At 42.7% G+C, this 22,610-nt stretch overlaps 1 pseudogene; it reads right to left on the bottom strand.

Moving 5' to 3' along the window:
- Positions 1 to 9,542: 9,542 nt before the first annotated feature.
- LOC144254022 (transmembrane protein 132B-like) overlaps positions 9,543 to 22,610 on the bottom strand; it is a 39,115-nt pseudogene continuing 26,047 nt past the window's right edge.

Below are 22,610 nucleotides of genomic sequence, written 5' to 3'. Positions count from 1 at the left end.
CTTATGAACTTCAGATGGCTCTCTTCCTATTAATCCTGACTTGCTGATAAATAAAAAATCATTTGATTTCTAGTTGTCGCCTCTTCTTTTTTTCCCCTTCTGTCAAACAACTCTTAATATTAATCAAGTATTATTTGGCGTTCCAATTTTTCTCTTCTACGACCTTATTCAATATACCTTGCTGCATTTTCAGTCTTATCCTAGATCACTATTTATCACCTTATAGCACAGATATAGAGTACTTCATGTATAATGCAGAACTGTTAGCAGTGTCCCTTCATTTAACCCTCCTTGTGCTTCTATTCATATCACTTATTCTACATGGAAATATATATATGAAACAGGCCCAACCGCAGGTTGAAATTGGTAGCAGACAGACTCAGTGACAAAGATATATTAATAGAGATTATGTAATCCAAAAAACACAAGGAACACAGAGGAAAAAAGAATAGAGAAAAAGAAAGCCTCTGAGGCTTGTATGAAACCATTAAAATCACCAATATACAAAGAGAGTATAGGCAGGAAAGGGAAAAGTTTTAAGAGAACAACAGTTGAAAACTTCCCCAATTTAATAGAAATAATTCATCTATACCCCTGATAAGCTCAAAACACTTCAGACAGGGTAAATGCAAAGAGATCCACACTCTGACATAATAATAAAAATGTTAAAAGTATCAAGAGAAGAATGAATCCTCATATACCAGGGAACAACAACAACAAGGTCACGCTCTATTGCATCAGAAACTGTGGAGGTCAAGAGGGAATGGAATGGCATGTAAATTAATGAGAAAAACTATCACCCCAAAATGCCACATCTAGAAAAAATATCAAGAAGGAAAACTAAATAAAGCCAGCCCAGGAAACTAACGCTGAGAGCATTTGTTGCTGGAGATTTTCCTTATTAGAAATGCTAAAGAAAGTCCTTCAGGATGAAAGCAGATGGTGACAGGTGACAGGTGGCATTGGAAAAGGTGATCAGGTGCTTATAAACATAGTATAAATGCATATCTCTTCTCCATTTTTAACTGCTTTAAAAATAAATTGTATAAAGCCACATGAGTGTTCTGCACCTGGGCCAATTACATATTTAAATGCAGCAGACCTGACAAAGATGCCACATTGTCAGCAGCAGGGACCCTTGTGACCTCCGATGCCAAGCAGAGTGCTCACAGGCAGTTCAGGACCCCAGGGACACTCACCTGCACATTACCCTTGCTCCAAAGTGGCACCAAACTTCTTGAAGACATTGCCTTCTTAAGTTTTTTCACCTCTTCGTAGGAAAGCTGGGCCCAGAACATGCATATGCTGGCCAGCCCTTCTCGGTGCTGGAAGTTACTGTCCTTGGCACGACGAAACAGGTGTTCGGTAAATTCCTCTCTAACAATAGAGTACTGCTCATCACGCTGCTGTTGACAAGTGCTGTAGAACCTGCGAGCATCACAGTGAGCCGGGGAACATGGGCAGAGCTCATGCTCATGCCACAGCTGCCTGACATCAACCTTACCCTGCTGTGGAGGGTATTCTAAAGCTGAATGAATTCTCACATGGTTGGTCCTCTCTACAGACTCCAGCTCAGGCAACAGACATTGGAACCAACTGTCAATACAGGGCAGGAGTGTGACACAGCAGGGTGCCTTCCCTGGCTACATGTGTGGAGCCCTGGAGGCAAGACGTACAGAAGTATTTTAGTTATTCCCGAGTTAAATGCAATTGGCGCCTGCGTGAGTTTTCCTGCGTCTCCAGTTTTATACATAGAACTAACAGCCTCTGTCTGGCAGGGAGGGACACATTTGAATAAAGTTTTTTCTCTCATTAAAATTCAACTTTGTAAGCTTTATGGAAATAGGGACTTTTCTTGGCCTTCTCCAAGAACTGAATTTGCCTGTCTTAGCTATAGACACTCAGGGCCACTTGGGAATGTCAGTGATGAGCAAGACTTGGACTCAACAACTTCCCGAGACTTTCCCTGGAGCTCAAGGGCAGCCTGTTTCTCCTGGAATCTTTCTCCCAGACTTAAATAAGTCATTATTTTCTCTAACTCTTAGGGTCTCAAACAATAGATGTCCATTACTATGACAGCTATAACAATGCAGTTATGGCCACCTCTATGTACATTTTGAGGATTTCTCAGTATCTTCCTTGGAATGTCTTTTTGAAGAGATCCTTTCCTGGAACCTACCAATTAATTGTCTTACTATAACAAGAAATCATCCAACATGTTTTATTTCTTCTTTTTAAAATGATTGGAAGTGCCTTTACAGGTATGGTGAGGTACACTGTGGAACATACACAACAGGTTGTACTGAAAGCCATGGGCATCGAAATGGATAAATACATTACACAACCAAGAGTCAGAGAAGCACAGAGTGATACCAGCATGCTCTGTACATAATATCTGGCATTAAGAATCCAATTTCAGAAAAGTGAAAAATAAGGGATAACACCCTTTTCTTCCAAATGCCAGATAAAAATTATTTCTTTTATTTCTGCCTGGAAACCACCCAGAATGTACAGTTGACTGGGCCCAGTGTGTCTGGCCACTCACTATGGTCTATAGCCAAGGGTCCACCTGTACAAGAGGCATCTGAGGCTGGGCCTGACAAGGGGGACACAGGTTTAAATCTCTAGGTAACATCATGCTCTCTAGACATCTATCACAGAGAAGCAGCACTGTAAAAATGATTGGCCACAGAAGACATGCGGCTGCCTCCTGCGAGTGTGGCCCTGCAGGGTGGTGCTCAGCGTGTGGGTGTGCTGCTTCTCACTGGGTCTCACGTCTTTTCCTCTGAGCTCAAGCATTTCTTTCCTTAGTTCTCCACTCTCAGATCCTGCCTTTCAGTTTTGATGTTTGCTTAAACCAACAATGATGTGTGGAGAAGGCCTAGAATATCTTGTAATGGAGCCCTGGACAATGGGTTTGTTCTCAGAATCCACTCTGAATTCTGAATTGTTGCCCTTGCTGTAAGTCCAAAGCAAGGCTCCAGAGAAGGACAACTAAGGAAGGAAGCCACTGGATCTGTGCTAAGAGGAGGGACATCTGCCAGTCCTGGCATCTTCTGGTGTCTGAACTGGTGGCTGTGGAACACTTCACTGCACAGGAGAACTGGGATGGTGGAAGGTCTACTGCATGTTTCCAGATGTGTCCCATGGAGATTGGCAATATGGATGCTGAGTGCAGGAGTGGTGTGCTTCCTGTCAGCCCACGATGTTCATGGAATGGAAATGCTTGTACCATTTAGGAATATACACGGGAAAAATGGAGACCCTAAGTGATTGTGATCAGGAGAAAAGACACATTCCCTAAGGAAGCATCTTGGAGTGAAGTGAATACAACATAAGCTATTTCATTCAGTGAGTCAGATTCCTACAGGAGAGGTAACAGTAAAGTAGTAGGTCTTTCAGCTCCAACCTTAGAATAGAAAGTAGAAAACCCCATGTGCTCTTTTGGTAGAAGGAAGTGAAAAAGAAGTGCCAAGTCAAAAGTGAGTTCCGCCATCCTGAAAAAGTGCAATGGTCCTCCATATCCACAGCTTCTACATCCACTGATTCAACCCAGATCAACCCATTCAGAAAAAAATACATCTGTACTAAACATGAATACTTATTCCTGGTAATTATTCCCTAAACAGTACAGTATAACAACTATTTACATAGCATTGACATTGTGTTAGGAATCATAAGTAATCTAGAAATCATTCAACTCTACAGGTGGGTTGTATAGGTTCTAGGCAAATTCTACTATACCTTTTTTACATAAAGAACTTGAGCATCCTCAGATTTTTGTAACTTCGGGGGGACCTGGAATCAAGTACCACAGATATGAAGAAGGGACCATAATATTTTCAAACAGGTAAAAAAATTCAGCATCACACAGACCCCAAATTCCAAAGCAGCATTCAACTCTAAAGTGTATCACTACAGAGGGTGGTGGAGATGTATGAAAAAGCCATTGTCTTCTCAGTTTCTGCAGCATCTTAATGAGATTCAATCTTTAACATACAATGACAATGTTTCATCTGAACAACTGACCAAGAGGAGCAATTAAAACCAAAGAAATTTTGAAGACGTTTCATAGAACACGAAGGTTGTTCAGCGTTGAGCTGACAACATTATTGCTTCCTTAAACTGGGAAGATAATGTTCCTGAATGAACTTGAATTTCCACCTGGAAAGCACTGGTGTCCTACTTGTTTGAACCATGGAACAGTCTGTAAACACTGTAACCCAGGTTAGATGTCTCTACTTTTATACTTCTAGAAATTTCTAAAAGCAAACAACAAAAACACTCCATTACCTATCCAAATTGTATAAAGTCATAAAGAAACTAACAAGTATTAAGGACTTTAATATTTTAAAAAACTGAAATACAGTTTTTGCATTTTGTGCTCATATGCACAAAAAATTAAATACAAAGTGATCCCTGTATAACATATCTCATTTCAAACTTTCTTTTTTGTTCCTTCTCTTTTTGAGATATAAACTGTGAACAGACACACTGAGATCTAGGACAAGATATCTGGGTTCTGTGGCTCAGTCTTCCCATGTTTCAAGGACAAAGAGGCATTGAAAGCTGTTAGTGGGTAACAATTACCCAAGTGCTGAAAAGTAATCCTGATGGGGGTGGGTTTGTACACCTAGCAAAGTTTTTTGGCTCATTTGCTGCCAAATGAGCAGAACATTTTATAAATAAGCAAGAAAGCCTGCTACCTCACAGCCTAGATTTCACAAGTCAGCTACCTCATAGCCTACATTTCACAAGCCAGCATTTACAAGGGTCTGAAGGGTCTAATGAGAGACCAGGTGTAGCATGAAACATTTACAACATGCCAAGTTACTGCCTGAGACACTCATATGCACCCTGAGAACAATGGGTAGTATTTGCCAAAGTGCCAAAGATAACACTGGCAGTTTCAAGAAATGCACTTGCAGCCTTAGGTACTTGGCCAACACACCCACCAGTCCCTCAAATGAACCAGCTACCTCATCTTTGAAGCAGAGGTCCCCACTGTCCTGTGTCTCATTTGCATCTCTAGAGCTTCTGTCTGGATCCTCAGCACCCAGGCTCAAGCCCATGCAAAGCTACTGCCCAAATGCATCCACAAAACCAAGTCACTGACCAGGGAAAGCCAGAGGGTGGCCAGTTATCACACTACCAAACACCCACTGCACCTTGCACTTTAGCCCTGATTTCAAGGTGGTTTGACCCTCAACAGAGACATGAAAAATGAGTCCTCTTTGTGAGACATCTGGAAAGTTTCCCCAGCCTGTTAGGAAAACAAATGGGAAAATTTTTAAATCTCAAAGTCATCTTTGACTTTTAGGGAATATTTCATTTTGGTGTCCATTTATTACATCATCAAGGATGTTACAATCTCTGGCTAAAAAGAAAAATATATGTATCTATAAATATGGCCAATCATAGAAGTTGAAATTAGAAAAAAAAAACATGTAGGTAAAATAATGAAACAATTGAAGAATGTTTAAATGTTTATTTTCATGTTAAAAACGATGAATTACCCTGTGGTTAGAATATACAATTATGCAGGAAAAGTGAAGACACTTTATTTCTGAAATATTTCCAGGAAAAAAGGAAAGATCCAAAAGTAATGAAGAGTAAAATCAAAATATTCCAGCAACTTTCATCAACATTGCCAACATGAGGCATGTCATTTCCAGGCCAGAATTCCTAACTCAATGCATTTCACGATGTCAGGTCCTAATGTTTTTCCCATCATCAGTTGATATATTTTTGAGTTGGAGGTCTGTACATTTAAATGCTACAGTTTTGCATGCTTTTATTTTAAAATGTATTTATTTTGATACACCTCTCAGAGTTTCAGTGTAATGTCTATATTACATACAAAAATATCTGATATCCACATTTCAGCATAGCTTTTCCACCATCCAACCTGTCCTTTTACATACAGGTGATGTACGTCACAGAACACATATGTAATTTTAATTGAGAGGAAGGTTACTAAGTTTATAAACCATCTGAGGTGTCATTTACAGAGACCAAAATGGATAATTAAGATAGTTTTTAAGATAATTAGAGTAGAAAGCCCAATGGTGCCAGTGGCATGAAGGATTCAGATGAAGCCACCCTCAGTGGACTGAATGGATCTTTGCTGACAAAACTTTTACTATGGTCTCAATTTGCCAATATTAGAAAGATCGCTTTCTAAAAAGCTGATCAATTTACACAAAAGTGGACTTCTTAAAACTTAAAAATCAGCAAGTACATATCTCCAGATATGGCGATGGGACAGAAACACCAATCCATGTTTTCACTGCATTCATGTACATAAATCGAAACTTTCTGTGTAGATATGGAAGATTATTGTAGGCTGGGAATTTACCCTGGCCAGTGTGTGCAACAGCTAGGAAGGTGATGTTCCTTCTCTTGGTACACAGAGTATTCTGGGGTTTGCTGGATCTTTTTCTTCCTCTTCTTGCTCTCTCAAATGCAGCACACCTATGTTTAAAAGCAGGCTTTTTGGTCTGGCAGCTGTTTCTTGGTCCCTGTACTCTGGACTTGAAAGAGGAACGCCAGGACCTGGAAACAGTGGCTGCACATCTTCAACTGCTCCAAGCCACACAGTCCTCAGCTCACATCTCAAGCTCCCTGCCTGCGACCAATGTCCACAGCCTGCAGGTTCCTCCCTCAGGAGGAGTCTGAGCATGCCACTCTATGGGGAAAAAGGGAACTTGGCAGCCCTTGACAACCTGGGGCTAGGTTATTCATCGAGCCCCAGGATCTGAATATCTCAACCATGAAAACCCAGAGAATGAAGACAGGTGAAAGCATGGTGACTGGAAACTGGAGTTCAAGGCTTAATAGTTTATGTTGTTCCCATTTGGGTTTAGGTATCTCGAGGTGTAGTGCTTAATAGCTGTGGCTGACTAGCTGGAAAACAAGGTGATCTAACCCATGATTTATACTCTGCAGTAAATAGGAGCATAACATACTTCAATGAATGATGTCCACACCACATCTGAAAACCACTGTCACTCTTGAGTCCCACTGAATGGTCTATGTTTGACTCTTCAGCTTCAAGCACACACACGTGTACATGTGTATGTGTGTTTGTGAGTGGATATTATATGGTAAAAGGGACCTTTTCCCATGACATTCCATTTGACTTCCTCCATGTTGAACTAAATGAACTCTAATGTGAAGGAGCACAGGTGACTATATGGGCGCTGATTCATGCTGGGTGAGTCTGTGTTGTCCACCAGAAGCTTCTTCAGGATCATGGTCAGCTTCCAGCTCCATTTAGGCTGATCTGGCACAACCCAATACTCCCTATTTGCTCTCTGTCCCTGCCCCATGTTTCCACCTCAGGAAAAGCTCCGATTTGTATGTTCCTTAGTGATGCTCCCCATGACAATGGCAATTCCTCCCAAACTGTGCCCCACCAAAGTCTTGATGTACCAGTGGTTGGGAGGCAGCCTGCTGAGTAAACCCCTCCCCTTCAGTTCACACTCCTCACTTTCAGAAAGGACCTCCATTATTTCTTTGATATTGAAGCTCCAAAAGAAGATGGAACTGAAAACGTCTCCTAGGAGCCAGACTTCCTGGATAGCTTGGCTATGCGTCCATCAGGCATGAACTCTCTTCTGTCCTCACAGTTGTTTTGTGCTACCTTCCCACTAAGCCCTCTGAAAGGCCACTGGCTAACCAGGGAGTTCTTCCTAAAAGGCGCCAGCTGTCCTGCAAACTCCTTTTGCAGTTAAGGCCTAGGTATTCTGCTTCATTCTCCAGTTAAGTTGAAGCTCTCTGTAGTCCCTGGCTTCAGCTCCTAAGCACCATTTTAAATACTTATAAAACCAATCCAATACCAGCCTCTGAGGTCACCACTGTACCACCTGCAATTTCAGCCCTGTCTGTGGCATGCAAGAGATATAGGAGAAATTTCTGGCTGCTGCTTCATGGCTAGAAGAGGCTGAGTTGTCAAGTTCCCATCCATGAGAATCTAAAATAAGAGAGCAATTGAATGAAAACAATTCTCTTTTGAATAGTTCAGTTGTCATCCACTGGCAGTAAGGGTGACTTGCTGTATGTGCCTCTTACTTTGGGCCTTTCAAATTCCATTTCTTAGGGATGCAAATGGCTCAGTTAACTCATAATGAGACATATTAGTCCAGATGCTTTTCCACCTAAAGCATCTTAATAAATAAAAATGTCACATTTTGCTAATCTGAAATTCTTGCTTTGAGATGATGACTCATGATGATTCTAAATATTTTTATTTAAAAATTATACAAGAATCACTTTTTTCCTCTTAGCACTTTGATTTCTCAATAGCTATATTTTGTTCATAATAGCTGCTTCTTGGGCTCTGGAACAGTCATTTATTTTTGTAAATTCTGGGGGGAACCCATTGCTTTTCCCACAAATGTACACCTGTGAAGATAGTTATTGTATGGATAATTTATATATATTGCTAACTTGAAACATCATTTAATTTTCTTTTTTTCTGGTAAAATGGAAAGTTTAATTGGAAGCTATTTCCTGGACAATTTCCCTTCAGCACAGATGTATATGGATTCTACCTTTAGATTCAGTTTGGATGGTACATTGTGTTGACTACAAAGAACCTGCATAGTCACTGTTCCTTAAGGGCTTTCTGCCCTCAGCAGTGTACTCCAGGAGCTCCCCAGAATTCTTGGCAAACAGAGGACAAAAATAAATGTGTGTGTTCACAACTTTCCTCCAAGTTGTTTTAAACTTCACATAGAAAAATGTAAAGAGATGACCCTCCCTCACTGGATATCAACATTTTAAGCAAAACCCCTGTCCCAGTCATACACAAGAAAGTTCAACAGCAAAAGGTAGGAAAAAGAAAGTGAGAATAAGCTTCTTAGATGCTGTCACTAAAGAAAGAAGTGCTCAAAACTTGAAAAACCTGACATCCTGTATGGAGACCCAGGAAATGACGTGACGCAGCAAATCCCAGGGAATAAAACTCATTTGTAAATCACACAGATCTCAAAGACTGAAATTTCTTCTCTTCATGTTTCAAAAAAAATTCCGGAGGTCAAAGAAACAGGTGCAGCTGGAAATGTATATAAAAATACTGAGCAGTGCTCCTAACTAATAAGGAAAGCTACATTCAGTCACTTCTCATGTGTGTCCAAACCCAGGCCACGGGCTGTACCTGCCCACTGTGCTTTAAAAGGTCTAGGAACAGGAAAATCACCATCCAAATCTCTCCTCACTACACACAGCCATTCGCCATGAGATGACGAACAATGTCTGTGGGGTCAGGTTTACTCTACCTGCACTGAGCTGGTACCAGGCTGTAGGCAAAACTGTTGTCTTAGAATTCCTCCAGTCCCTACATGTAGCTGTTTTAGAGGCATTTCCCAGCTTAAAACCCAGCTGACAACTCTCCAGGCCTCTGAAACATGCTTAGAAAGGGCTCCCTCCAGACCTCCACGTACTCAGCTTTGTGAAGTCACCCTATTGCTGATCAGACTCACTGATCTACCGTTCAGAAAATAGAAGGCATAAAGGTGAATATAACATAAGAAAGGAGTTTACATCTGGTCCTGCAGTCTTTCCATATAGTCTCTGAGTCCTGTGAGTCCCCCAGCCCCATGTCCTGGCAGACCCACTTGACGTTGTCATCACTGTCAAACAGGATGGAGTTGGTGTACAGGCCCCCATCCTCGGGAAGGATGGTGGTGTAGGAAGTAAACTTGACCCTCTTCCTCTTCGGGCCAGAAGAGTTTACAGGTTCGTTTTTCATCTCTTTCTCATAGACATAGTCAGAAGGTCTGAGCAGCTGACTGGTGAAGGGCTTCTGGGAACCTCCATTCAGCAGGAAGTTCCTCTCCTTGAACTGCAGCCCCCTGTCCATCATGGTCGTGCACTCCTCCGAGGGGAGCGTGATGTCCACTGGGTTCTCCAAAAGCTTCACCTCATTCCCAAGCCAGACCCAGTCGTGGGAGTGGGGGATGTTGCCCTGCTCGCTCCCCGCAAGCCTTTTGTGTCTGTACTTCCAGGCAAATGCCACGCAGTTGATCAGGAAGACCAGGATGGCCAGGCAGAAGATGCAGAGCAGGGCGTACATGCCGATCTCCAAGTCTGTCAAGCCCCTGGAGGCCACTGTAAGGTCACTAGGGTTACTGGATTCTGGAAACTTCCCCTGGGTGGGGAAGCTGGTGAAGGCATCTGCACCACCACTCTTGAGTAGCTTCTTGTCCTTCCCCTCCCCAGGCAGTGGCAGGGTTGTGCTCCTGTTGGTCCTGTCCTCTGGGCCAGCAGGGCCCCCACGCTGGAGCCACTCCTGGACTGCTCACTCCTGGCTCCCTCCCCACTCTATGGAGTTGCTCAGGTGATCTTTGTATTCCCAGTTCACGCCCTCAATGTCATTGCTGCCTCCTCGGTGCTCCTCCTCTGCCTGGTGCAAACCTGACCTTGACACTTCCTTTACCCACAGCAAGAAAACTCTTCCTCTTGGTCCTCTGGCAAGGCTCGCTGATCATCATCTCCAACTTTATCAGGGGCCCTTGTCCTTCACCCTCTGCAACCACAACTGGCCACTGGGACTGCAAGTTTGGCTGGACAGACACCACCATTTCATCCAATGATGAGACAGTTATGGAAAAATCCTTGGGATCATGAATGTCTAAAGGTGTCACGGAGCCATCACTGAACAAAATCCAAGAACTGACTATGGCTTCTTTAGGGAAACAAAATCAAAGCATGACCAGCTCCCTTCAAATTTACAACATAAGCAAGATTTCCTACATAAACGCTTTTAAGTATATGTAGAAAAAAATCTTCCATTTTATAATCTTTACCAGTTTTTGTCATGCCTTGAACTGGCATCAATAATCTGCAGGAGCTCCACTAGTATGAGAAATAAATAATAAGCTTTCATGAATGCACTAAATTGTGAATTAATTTATTGCATGCCATATCAAAGAATTTGACTTTGACCTTTCTAAAAACACTTTGAAAGATCAGGCAATTTATCTGAATCAATTTTAGATGCAACTAGTCAGGCTAGTGCTAAAGATAATATCGCTTTGAACCTTCTTTATTAGGAAGCCAATGCTGATGAAGCAAAACGCACTCTGGTAAATTTCTTGGTAAACGATGGATTATGAAGTTGGACTGCTTGAACGGCCCATTGCCTCGGTTATCTTTATAAATGATTTGCAACAGCCAGGCACAGTGATGCACAGCTGTAATCCTAGCCAACCAGAAGGTTGAGGCAGGAGGATCATGAGTTCAGGGCCAGTCTCAGCAACTTAGCAAGATGCAGTATCAAAAATTACCCATTTGGTTTGTCCAAGGTAAAAAAACATGGCCCTCAGCTCACAGTCCAACAGCAGACTGCGCCTGTTACAGGTTATCCTGCTGGAGAACAAATGGCAGAGGAAATGAGCCTCTGTCTCTACACGCTTTCCTAGACCCAATGTGCTAGGGGAGATGCAGGGAGCAGCTCCAAGAATAGCAAGGTGCTGCGAGGGGCTGCGAGACCCTGCTGACCTTCTGTGTAGGACAAAACGATCTGGAGAGGAGCTGACCATGGACCAGGGCACAGGCCTCCAGGCTCTCACCTGCTGTGGGGCCTGGAGGACATCCTGGGCAGCCACTGTGGAGACGATGACCCTTCGGTCCACACTGTGAGGCTGCAGGGAGAGGGACAAGCCAGCCACCAGCTGCACGCCCAGCTCCACGATGGTGACATGGTCATCCAGGACAAACACTGTCTTCTCAGCCAGGATGGAGTCAGAGAGAGGTGAGAGGACCTGGGGAGTAAGTGAGACAGCGCGGTCTCTGCCCACGTGACAATTTCAAGTCCTGGAGCTGGCGGGGACCTTGAGAGACTTTGCAGTGCTCTACAGAGCGCACACAGGAAGACAGCTTAAGTAGGTATCCTGCCATTGTCCAATTAAACTTAGCACTTGAAGGAGTTTTATAAAGGTCACCTTAATCCACTTCCTTTCTTGGGATTCATGCCATGATAACAACAGTGTATTTTCTGAGATAAGCTTGTTTTAAGTTAGAGGCAATAACTCAAATTGCCTGCATTGGTACTCAGCACTCAAAGAGTAGCACTTTCCCAACAATTGACATTCAGGCTTTGAAAGCACTGACCTGTGGTCAACTCTTTTGAAGGAAATGGTGCTCAGCCCTCTTCTCCTGCTCACATCCCTTCCAATGGGCAGGTGAGATGCCTATCATGGGACAATATGATCACTGTGTGGACCACTGTGGGCTAACTGGATGAACAGTTAAAGTGGGGCAGGGAATAGTCATGTCCTAAGGAGCCATTCCTACCACTTTACCATCTAATGTGCAACCATGGGAGACTGAAACCGGGACAGGAATATGTCAAAGGCACAATTTCTAGAACAGTCCCCCTAAATGTTGACCTTAACCTTCAAACACAATGAGAAAGCACTCTACAATCACACTGTTATATGGCATAGCTGGCTCTAAAACAAGGGTCTCCCGAATTATACAGGAACCCTTAACAGCAGAGTGTGTTCCCCAGCTGGTAGCAGGAGAATTCAGACTCTAAGTGTGAGAAGGACTGAATCCAGCCATTACTGATGAGAGAGGGACCATGTGAGAAGGAATGGAGGGGTCCTCTTAGAGGATAGGGCAACACCTGGCTGACAGTAAGGAAACTGTGACCTCAGTGCTATAACTATAAGAGAGCTAAGTTCTTCCAAGAAACTGAATGAGATTAAAAGCCAATGAGTTCCAAAACTCCAAGATTAAGGGCCAAGCCCAGCCAGCACCTGGATCTCAGCCTTAGGAACCCTGAGCATAGAACCAGCCTACCCACCAGGACTGTGTACCCACAGAATATAACTTAATAAACTACTGTTGTCTTGAAATGTTAAATTGGTGGTAATATATTACACAGAAATAGACACGAATATAGAATGTTACATATTTAATTCAACTTTGTCGAAAATTAACTTTGGCAACACCTAAAATAAGACATAATTAACTATGAGCAGTAACATTTTAAATTTGCAAAAATAAAACAAGCTGTGACTTTTTCTTTTTTAATCTTGCCAAAATCAGTTAGAAATTATTTTACTATTAGTATGATGAAAATAGAGAGCTTTTAACTATGGATTCTTTGTGATTTATAGCCAAATACATGCTTTAAAAAATATTTGCCTACTGTTAAAGGTATAATATAGCTAAATGGTTAAATGCCAAGGTTGAGGAGAAATTTGCTTTCAGAGGTTCTACCACCTCCTAGTACAGATAAAAAAAAAAAAAACAGTGTCATATTGGGAAAAGGATGACTTACACTATGTGTTTCATTTAGCTTTCTCTGATAAAAACAGATCAGGCATTTTTCTCAACCCTCTCTAAAATACAAAATGTGTTTAGGTTATTAAAATTGGTGAATACTCTATTGCTTGTCATGATTCTGTTACAGGAAGACCCGGTATCAGCACATTTGCACAATCACCCTCACACATGTGCACACCCCTCCATGGCAGCATTTGCCTACATCATCAGCAGGTACTGGTGTTGGAGAGGTAGCAAAACATGAACCCCCTGTACCTGAACAGTGGTGATTCCCAGCTCCCGACCAACCAGGGTCCTGCCATCCTGTAACTGGGCGACTCTGGGCTCCTCCACCTTCATGAACTCTGTCACGAGGTCAGTGATGTCAAACTGCCAGTCTGGGCCCAACACGTAGGTCAGCTGACCCAAGTCAGATGACTGGGTCACAAACTGGGTGAGGACATGCATCAGGGCATGCTGGTACTGCAGGGAGCAGCCTCGCCCCTTCTTCTCCTCGTCCTCCTCGTCTTCGCTTTCCCAGGTGGGCCTGAACACAAACACACCACAACAGAGTAAGCGTCCTTGTTGGGAAGGGGTGTCATGTGTCCCTGGTTTAGAGTACAGGTGATGGTGCAGAGTGAAATAAAGTGGCTTTTCTGAGGTCAAATCTATTCATCCATTGATTCACTCAACTTTCAGCAGTTAATTCATTCAATACCTTTTCAGCAGTCATCTTGAGCCACACAGGCTGCTTCACACTTAGAAGGTGGACAGCAAGTGCACCCTGGCTTCCCTGGTCCACTGCCACGGGAGACTCCAGACCAGACAGGCAGAAATGGAGCCTCTGCTCTTTGCCTTCTGGAAACTGGGCATCAAAATACGATTCCCCATGTGGGAATGAAGCAAGACCATGGCTTCTGAAGCAGAAATGAGAGGTCCTGAGACAGAGGAGCTGTCTGGATTCCTGCTTGCACTCCCTGTTGGGCCTTGAGCCAGGTGCTCTGCTCTCCCATGGCTCACCTCCCTGTTGGGCCTTGAGCCAGGTGCTCTGCTCTCCCATGGCTCAGGTACCTCATGCTGGAAATGAAAATAAGAATGGCTGCCTGTTCCTCCCCTTTGGGAGTATAAAGATCAAGGACCAAGACATCAAGGTGTGAAGACACTGGGAATGCCCCTTAGGAACTGCAAACATAAACCAGGAGCCAGTGGGCTTGGCCTGCTCTCATATCCCACTCCTCACTGGCCTGGGCCAGTGGACTCCACAGAAGCAGCTCCTTCCTGCTTAGGCCCTTGGGGTGCCAGAGCGCTCTCCCCTGGCACATCCTGCCCTCACCCACAAGTACTGCTCTGGGAGCAAAGCTGCTCGTGTTACTGGTAAAACTTGTGAGTGGATCTCTCCTTTTGCCCATCCTGGCTTTTGCTTTCCTTCCCAAGGCTCTGGCCCTTCCTCCAATCCTGGCACATGCTATGCATCTGTCCATATCCCACCCTGAGAAATCCTCTGGTTCTGTAATTCCAGAACCTTCCCCTAAAGAATAACCTCTCCTGTGGCCTCATAAGAGGGGACTTTGATTCATGGCTGTTGCCTAGTCTGCGACCACCAGTGAGGAGGAATACATCAGGGGATGAAATGACAGCAATTCCTATGTACTGTTGTTACACCTACTATGGGCCTAGTCTCCCCATGATGACAGCTGACTTTACAACAGCCACACGTTTAATTCATTCATTCCTCACAAAACCTGAAGACTGAAGTTGGACTGCTATCCTGATCATGTGGATAAGAAAGGGGCCACGTAACTGATCATGTGCAGAGGCAGGGCCAAGCCCAATCTGGTTGTCCCTGTGTGCGTCCTCACTGGCTCTACAACTAACCTCATCTTTACTGTGGCTGTGACAAAAGGCTAACAGTGGTTAACACGTGTGTTACAGTTTAGATCTGAGGCATTCCCAAAAGCTCATGTATGGAACAATGAAAGAATGTTCAGAGGTGAAAAAATCAGATTATGAGACCTATGACCTATTAATCCACTGATATGTATTAACTGGTGGTAACTGTAGGCAGTGGGGTGTAGTTGTAGGAGGCAGGTCACTGGGAGTAGGCTTTAGGGGTTTATATTTTGTCCCTGCTGAGTGTGGTGCTCTCTCTACTTCCTGAGAAGAGTTACCATGTCTGCTTTCTTCCTCCCTGCCCTTCTGACATGATGGTCTGCCTCACCTCTGGCCCAGAGCTATGGAGTCATCTGACCATGGACTGAACCTATGATACCATGAGCTGAAATACACTTGTTGTTCTCTATGTTGTTCTTGTCAGATTTTCTGATCTCAGTGACGCAAACTGACTAAAACATGTGACAACTGCTAACTAGCAGGCTTGCATCCAGTTCCATTTGATTTCTGAAATATGTGTTATTCACAATAGGTCAATCTGCCTCCTTGAACCAGCACTGTGACCAGCAATTCCAGTTTCCTGAAGTGAGAAGTAAAGATCTTTATGGGTAAGAGAGATGCCTTCAGAAAGAAAGGGACACAGCATTAAAAACATTGTGACATGCTGAAAAGTCATTCCCATTCTATTTTTGAGTCCATCAGAATATATCACCAGCACTGTTTCTGTTCAGTGCTACAAAGTCTTTAAATGCTGTCCTGATACTTAACAAAGACACACAGAGACAGCATCTACTCAGAAATTTAAAACATTGTTTTCTTTATATTAATTTTTGATACAATTTATTTTATAATAAATGATACCAGCTGTCTTTTTTGTGCTAGTGATGAGAAGTTCCCCTTAATTAAGTGGATAAAACTGAAAGAAGTGCATTATAAAGTATATTTTACACTTCATTAAAAGGTGGCAGTATGATAAAAGTTGTCAGTAAATACGTGAACTTTTAGAAGTTCTGAATTATTGAAACAAAACAGTTCTGTTAAGTTAGGATAAACTGTATTCTATTAATTCTTTTAACTTTTAATTTTGAAATAATCACAAATTCACTGAAAGAAAAAAAAGTATGGGGAGATCCCATAGTTTCATTACCCAGTACTTCAAAGTGACTATCTTTGTAATGAGGACAATACCAAAACCAAGCAATTGGCCTTGGCACACACAGAGCTCATTTAGATTTCACCAAATTTAGAGTCACTTGTGCCTGTGTGCATACCATGGGTGTGCAATTTAACCTCCATGCATAACTTATTTTGGCCTGGTAACAAAGTTTGACCACTTGGAAGGCAGGCACCTTAATTCCATTTAGGTTCCTTGGCCTCCCTGCTTTCACAAACAATTGTTTTAAAGACTTTCTCTATGTGCTTTAAGCACCACATTGATGAGGTCCTAAGTTTTTGTTTCAACCAAATATGATTGTCAAATATAATTTAAGAAATTCATGAATTCAGGAAGACTTCTATCCTATTTAATTTTCACTGATTCTGTCATTCTTTTTTTCCTTTTCAAAGTTCCAAATCTTTTTCAGTTATCATTTTCTTTTTCTTTGGAGACGCTCCGTCAGCCATTCTTTGAGGGTAGGTCTCCTGGAAATAAATTTTGTCTCTCTTCAGGTAAGAATGTCTTTATTTCCCCTTCATTCTTGAAGAATACTTTTTCCAGATATAAATTCAGGACTGACACTTCTTTTCTTTCACCATTGGAAAAATGTGCCACGTCTTTCTGGCCTCCGTGGTCTCAGGTGAGAAATTCATCCTCATTCAAATTAGTGTAATATCTGGATGTTTTTAAGATTCTTCCTTTGTCTTCTAAGTTTCACAAGCTTAATTATGATTTGCCTTGGCATGGATTTCTTTGGATTTGTCACTTTTGTGATTTCCCAAAGTTTCAAATCCATAAGCTGTGTCTTTTGTCAAATTTGGGAAGTTTTCAGCCACTATTTCTTCAAATACTGTTTCATCCCTATACCATTTCCTGTCTCCTCAGATTCTAATTACAGAACTTTAGGTCTTTTGTCATTGTTCACAAGTCCCTGAAGCTCTGTTCGCTTGTTCCCAACCTACTTTTCTCTTACTCATATTGAGTAAATTCTTTTGTCTGTCCTCCACTGACTTGATCCTCTTACAGCCCCACTGACAGTTACTCTCTTTTTTAGTCCTATGATTTACATCTTCTTCTTTATGATGAGTACATGTGCTTGCTGAGATTTTCTAATTTTTTTGTTTTGTTTTGTTTTGGGGCTATTTGTAATTCCTCACTAAGAGCTTTGTTTTTTTCTCCCTGCTTGGTGTAACAAGTGATTTTCAATTGTCTTCTGCACATTCTGAATATTATGACAGAAAACCCTGGATCCCACTAAAACCTGTTTTAGTAACTTTGTTCTGTTTTAGTGCACAAGTGCTGATGGGCTTTTCTGAGCTTTGGCTCTAATGACAACTTGGGTTTGGAGCCCAGGTGATCTGTTTCGGACACCATGGGGTGCCCACTCCTTCCCTGCTAGTTTTGCCCAAAAGGCAGAATTCACAGCCCTAGAAGAGGTGGAGGGTGGGCCAAAATCAAGAAGCCACACAGGCAGTCAGCTCTGGGCCTGTCCTTTGGGTTTCAGGAAAGAGTCTTGAGTCCCATCCTCGGCCTCTGCTGAAGGGCCCACTTTTCCAGCAGGGAGTCTCTTGCTTTTCCCATAGCTGGCCATCTAGTGATGCTAAAAATTTCAACATCCTCAGGTCCTGTTCCTTTTTATCAGTGCTGCCTCCATTTACCTCTCCTCTTGCATTTTACCATACATAGCAAGAAGACTCCAAGGTGCACACCCATCACTTCCTCAGCCACAGCCAGCCTCACTTGCTTTCCACATACCGGCAGTACCCAGCTCTGCTGAGCACTCTGCGGCCTCCTAGCAAGGATCAGCCTTCCTCAATTCCCTCCAGGCCCTCAGTGGCAGCATTCTGAAGTCTAGATTTCTACCAGCCCTGCAGTTGTCTGTGCAGTGAGTGATTTCCCCAAGACGATCCTCTCACATTCTGAGCGCCATCACCACCTTCCCTGTTGCCACTCAGGCCAACCTTGGCCTTTCCTCTCCTGTTTCTGGCCTTGACTCTGATGAGCAGATGTGAGGGAAGAGCCCACCTCTAGGATCTGTCTGATTGTTGCAGGTTATTTGGATCCTTTTGTTGAAGGACTGGGGCCCCCATTTTCTGACTGGTGCGCATCCTCAGGCTACTCCCAGTTCCTAAATACTGTCACCCTCTCTCCTTGAAATGTGGCTCAGTCCATTTTCAAAGCCAGCAACACTCTGTCCAAATGTTCACACCTTCAAATCCCTCCCACTTACACTATGTATTGGCTATGGAGAATGTTCTGCTCTCAAATGGCTTATCTGATGGGTCTGGCCCACCAGGGTACTCTCCATTGATCAGTTGTTTGTAGCTATTTCTGTGAAGTCCCCTCACCACCCTATCAGATCAGTGTTTGGTGATGGGAATCTTGGAGAGCAAGCAGTTCATCTTTAGAATTCTGTCTACTGGAGTATGCATCACATCACTGAATTCTTGGGACAACTTTTCAGTAATATTATTCTCAATTCAGATAAAGAAACTGAGGAATGGACAGGTGAAGCCACAAGTTCACAGAGCTTTAAGTGGGAAAACCAGGGTTTAAAACTCAGAGAGCCTCACTCCAGAGCTCTCAGTCTTAATCCCTGCATTGTGTCCATGAGAAATGACCAACATCCATGAGCAGGAAGACTAAGGAAGAGGAACACAAGAATGAACGGGAGTGAGATGGGGATGGAAAACAGCTGAGCCAATGCCAGGCCCCATGCTTGGCACACCTGTCATTTCACTGAATCCTCACAACTACTCTAGAAGGTGTTAATACTAAAATGTGAGTGAGTCCCAAGTCAGACTCATCTGAACCCCAAGCACAGACCACTGTAACTCACTGTGGTATGGTCCTCACCTTCTGTTGGAGGCCCCGGGATCCTCCAACCCTTGATCTGGCTCAGCTCTGTGTCTGAGATCTCAATCTGCAAGGGGAGTCGGGGCGCCCAGACAGTGACTTCCACCTGGGAGGTGAAGTGCTGGTAGGTGAAGTTCACTATTGTGTCCACTTTACTCTTCATTTCCTTCCCATTCACGAAAATGGAGTCACAGTTGTTGGAAACCTTTGGGGAAGAGAGAGAACCATGAGATGCACCAGAAAGAAAAGCACAAGCAAAACCTAACAACAGCAAAGCACGTGAGCAGCAACAGCTCTGATTTATTAAGACACCAGAAGAACATGACTCCCATAAAAGGGTAATTTGTAGGCACTAATTAGTGACAAATACTGATAAACAGACTCCAGTAAAAGCATTTTGTTACAAAACTCTGACAAGTAAACCCGTAAACATAATTTAGTGGAGTTACACAACCTCTGTTGCTTTTGCGATGTGCTTTTTCTTTATCTTACCTTTTTTCATGAACTCAAACCACCACCAATCAAATCCCAGGTGCAATTTGTTTCACTCTGGCACCATATTAGAAGATGCACAAAAGGTTTTTGTTACATAAAAACATACTTAACTCAAGCCATAAAGAGGATATTCTGAAAAACCAAGAGAGCTTTGTACTAGATTAAAATCCTGGTAAATCCATGAGGCAAAGCACTCATGAAATGTGCTAGAAACATAGATGCAATTATTTTTGCCCCATTAAACTATAATTTTGCAGAATAGTGGTAAGGATGTAGCATTTTAGCATGGTCTTTTGACTCAGCGTTTGGAGGCTCTCCCTTTAATTGATCCACTCACAGATTCAGAATTAGACAATTTAAGGCTCCATTTCAATTCACATCTTCAGGATAAGCAAATAAAATGTTGCTGCCTTGCTCTCCTGGCCCATCAGGAAAACGTATAGATGAGGAAAGGGGAAGGAGTAGGCATCACGTCATGAAGAGGAGACAGAAAATAAACCATCAATTCACAACAGAATCACAAAACTGCAAAGGGGCCAGAATCTCATTTTACAGATGAAGAAACTGAGGCTACAACATAACTGGCCAGAGGTCTGACAACTTTTTTTAACTTAACAAAATAAGCTTATTATCTTGAAGTTCCAGAAGTCAAAAGTCCAAAAATCAATCTTGGTTAAAATTAGCAGAGCTGGGTCTGGGGATGTGGCTCAAGTGCCTAGCATGCATGAGCCACTGGTTTTGATTCTCAGTACCACATAAAAAAATAAATAAATAAAGATATTGTGTCCATCTAAAAAAAAAAAAAAGACTAAAAAAAAATTTAGCAGAGCTGTTTTCTTAAAAGTCTGTATCAGACTGGGCGCTGGCAAGGCTCACAACTCAACCCAGTGATGGCACCACACAGCCAGTCTGACAAGCCACCAACTAGAACCTGACACTTCCCTTCCTCCTCTCTTCACCTAGATCTGGAGCTGCAGCTCAGACCTCTGCTCCAGGCCTCAGACCCAGGAGCCCAACTGCCTGCTAAGCATCATCAGGTGATTGGCTCAAGAGTGACATCAGAAATACCAACATCCACACCCAGGGAAAACCTCCAAGTTATTTGAGACAAATTACTACCCTCCCCTGCAAAATGGTACCAATATAAATGTGCTCCCTGAGGAGGAAGAGGAGGCCTCCAACCACCCACCAATCACGTTTCTGGATGTGGTAGTTCACCGTAGATTCAAACCAAACTCTCACCCTTCATCCCAGTCACAGAGAAAGAACCTTGTCATTTCCACTTCACAACATCAGCATCATCTTAGGGAATATATAAGTGTATTTCACTTAGGCCACTAACTAGAAGATCAGCTGAAATCACAGTGATCCTGACTGAGTAACCCTGGTGCATAAAGCAATGCAGAGGTAGCCAGAGAGCAACTGGGTCATTTTGGAGTCCCCTTCTGCCCTGTCAGAATGGAGTAGTCCAAAGTCCCCTTCTCTCCAGAATCTGCTCTTCTGAGCAACAAATCTGCCCTGGCATCACAGTGGATTGTTTGTGGAGTACTTTGTGTTGATGTTGTTGTTGCTCATGTGGCTATTCTTATTGAGTGTTTTAAGTTCCTGTATATTTCACATAGTAACTTTCTGTCACATTCATTGTTTGCAAAAATTTTCCCCCATTCTGCAGGCTGTCTCTTCCCTCTATGGCAAGTTTGTTGCATAGAAGCTTCTCAGTTTGACTAATCCTATTTGTCTATTTTTACTTTTATTCCCTGTATTTTGGGGTCTTATGAAAAATGTCATTGCCTATACCAATGTCACAAGATGTTTACTCTGGTTCCTTCTTGTGGTTTCACAGTTTCAGATCTTACATTTGAGTTTCTTACCCATTCTGTTCTCATTGTCATTTTTTGTTGTTGTTTGTGTTATGGGGAATGAAACCAGGGCCTCCCACATGCCAGGCAAGTGCTTTAACACTGAGCTACAACCCCAGTCCTCAAGTTTATTTTCATACCAAGAAATAGAGGTCAAATTTAAATCTCCTCCTAGTGAATATCCAGTTTTTCCAGCACTATTTATTGAAGGCATTCTCCTTTCTCCAACATATGTTTTTGGCACCTTTGTTGAGAATCGTTTGCCTGTAAGTACATAGGGTTATTTCTGAATCTATTCTGTTCCACTGGTCTGCATGTCTATTTTTAAAGGGATAAATTCAAATGGCCAACAAATTCATGGGAAAAAAATCCCTCAACTTAATTAGCCATCAGGGCCATAAGACTCAAAAAATACTATCTCACCAAAGTTCGAGTGGTCATCACCAAAAAGAAAACAAAAAACAAATGATGGCAAGGATGTGAGTGAGAGGAAACTCTCATACATCATTGATGGGAACCCAAACTAATACAGTCATATGGAGAACAGATGGAGGCACTAAAAGTAGATCTACTATATAATCCACTTCTGGGTATATCTCCAAAGGAAATGATATCAGCATATAAAAGAGATACCTGCCACCCACATTCATGGATGCACTGCTCACAGTAGCTGATATGGAATCAACCCAGATGCTATCAGTGGATGAAAGGATGAAGAAGCTGTGCTATATACACACAGTTGTATATAATGGAATATTATTCAGCCACAAAATAATGATATTTCATCATTTACAGCAAAGAGGGTGGAATTAGAGGGTATTACATTAAGAGAAATAAGTCAAACTCCATGTTTTTATACATGTATGTTTTTAAAAGTTAATCTAAATGTTTAACAGTGATTACTAGAGGCTGAGAAGTGTTGAGGGGTGGGGTGGGTAGTGGGAGATTGGATAATGTGTACCAAAAGAGTTAGATAGCAGTAATAAGTTCTGGCGCTCTACAAAAGAGATGGGGGACAAGTCTTTGCAATGACCTATTATGTTTTATGTCTAACCAGAGAGAAAAGCTCAAAGGCC

The sequence above is a fragment of the Urocitellus parryii genome, chromosome 3 (assembly GCF_045843805.1).
Source record: "Urocitellus parryii isolate mUroPar1 chromosome 3, mUroPar1.hap1, whole genome shotgun sequence".
Taxonomy (NCBI): Eukaryota; Metazoa; Chordata; class Mammalia; order Rodentia; family Sciuridae; genus Urocitellus; species Urocitellus parryii.
The sequence above is the reverse complement of the archived record's forward strand: the minus strand, read 5'-3'. Positions and strand labels throughout refer to the sequence as shown.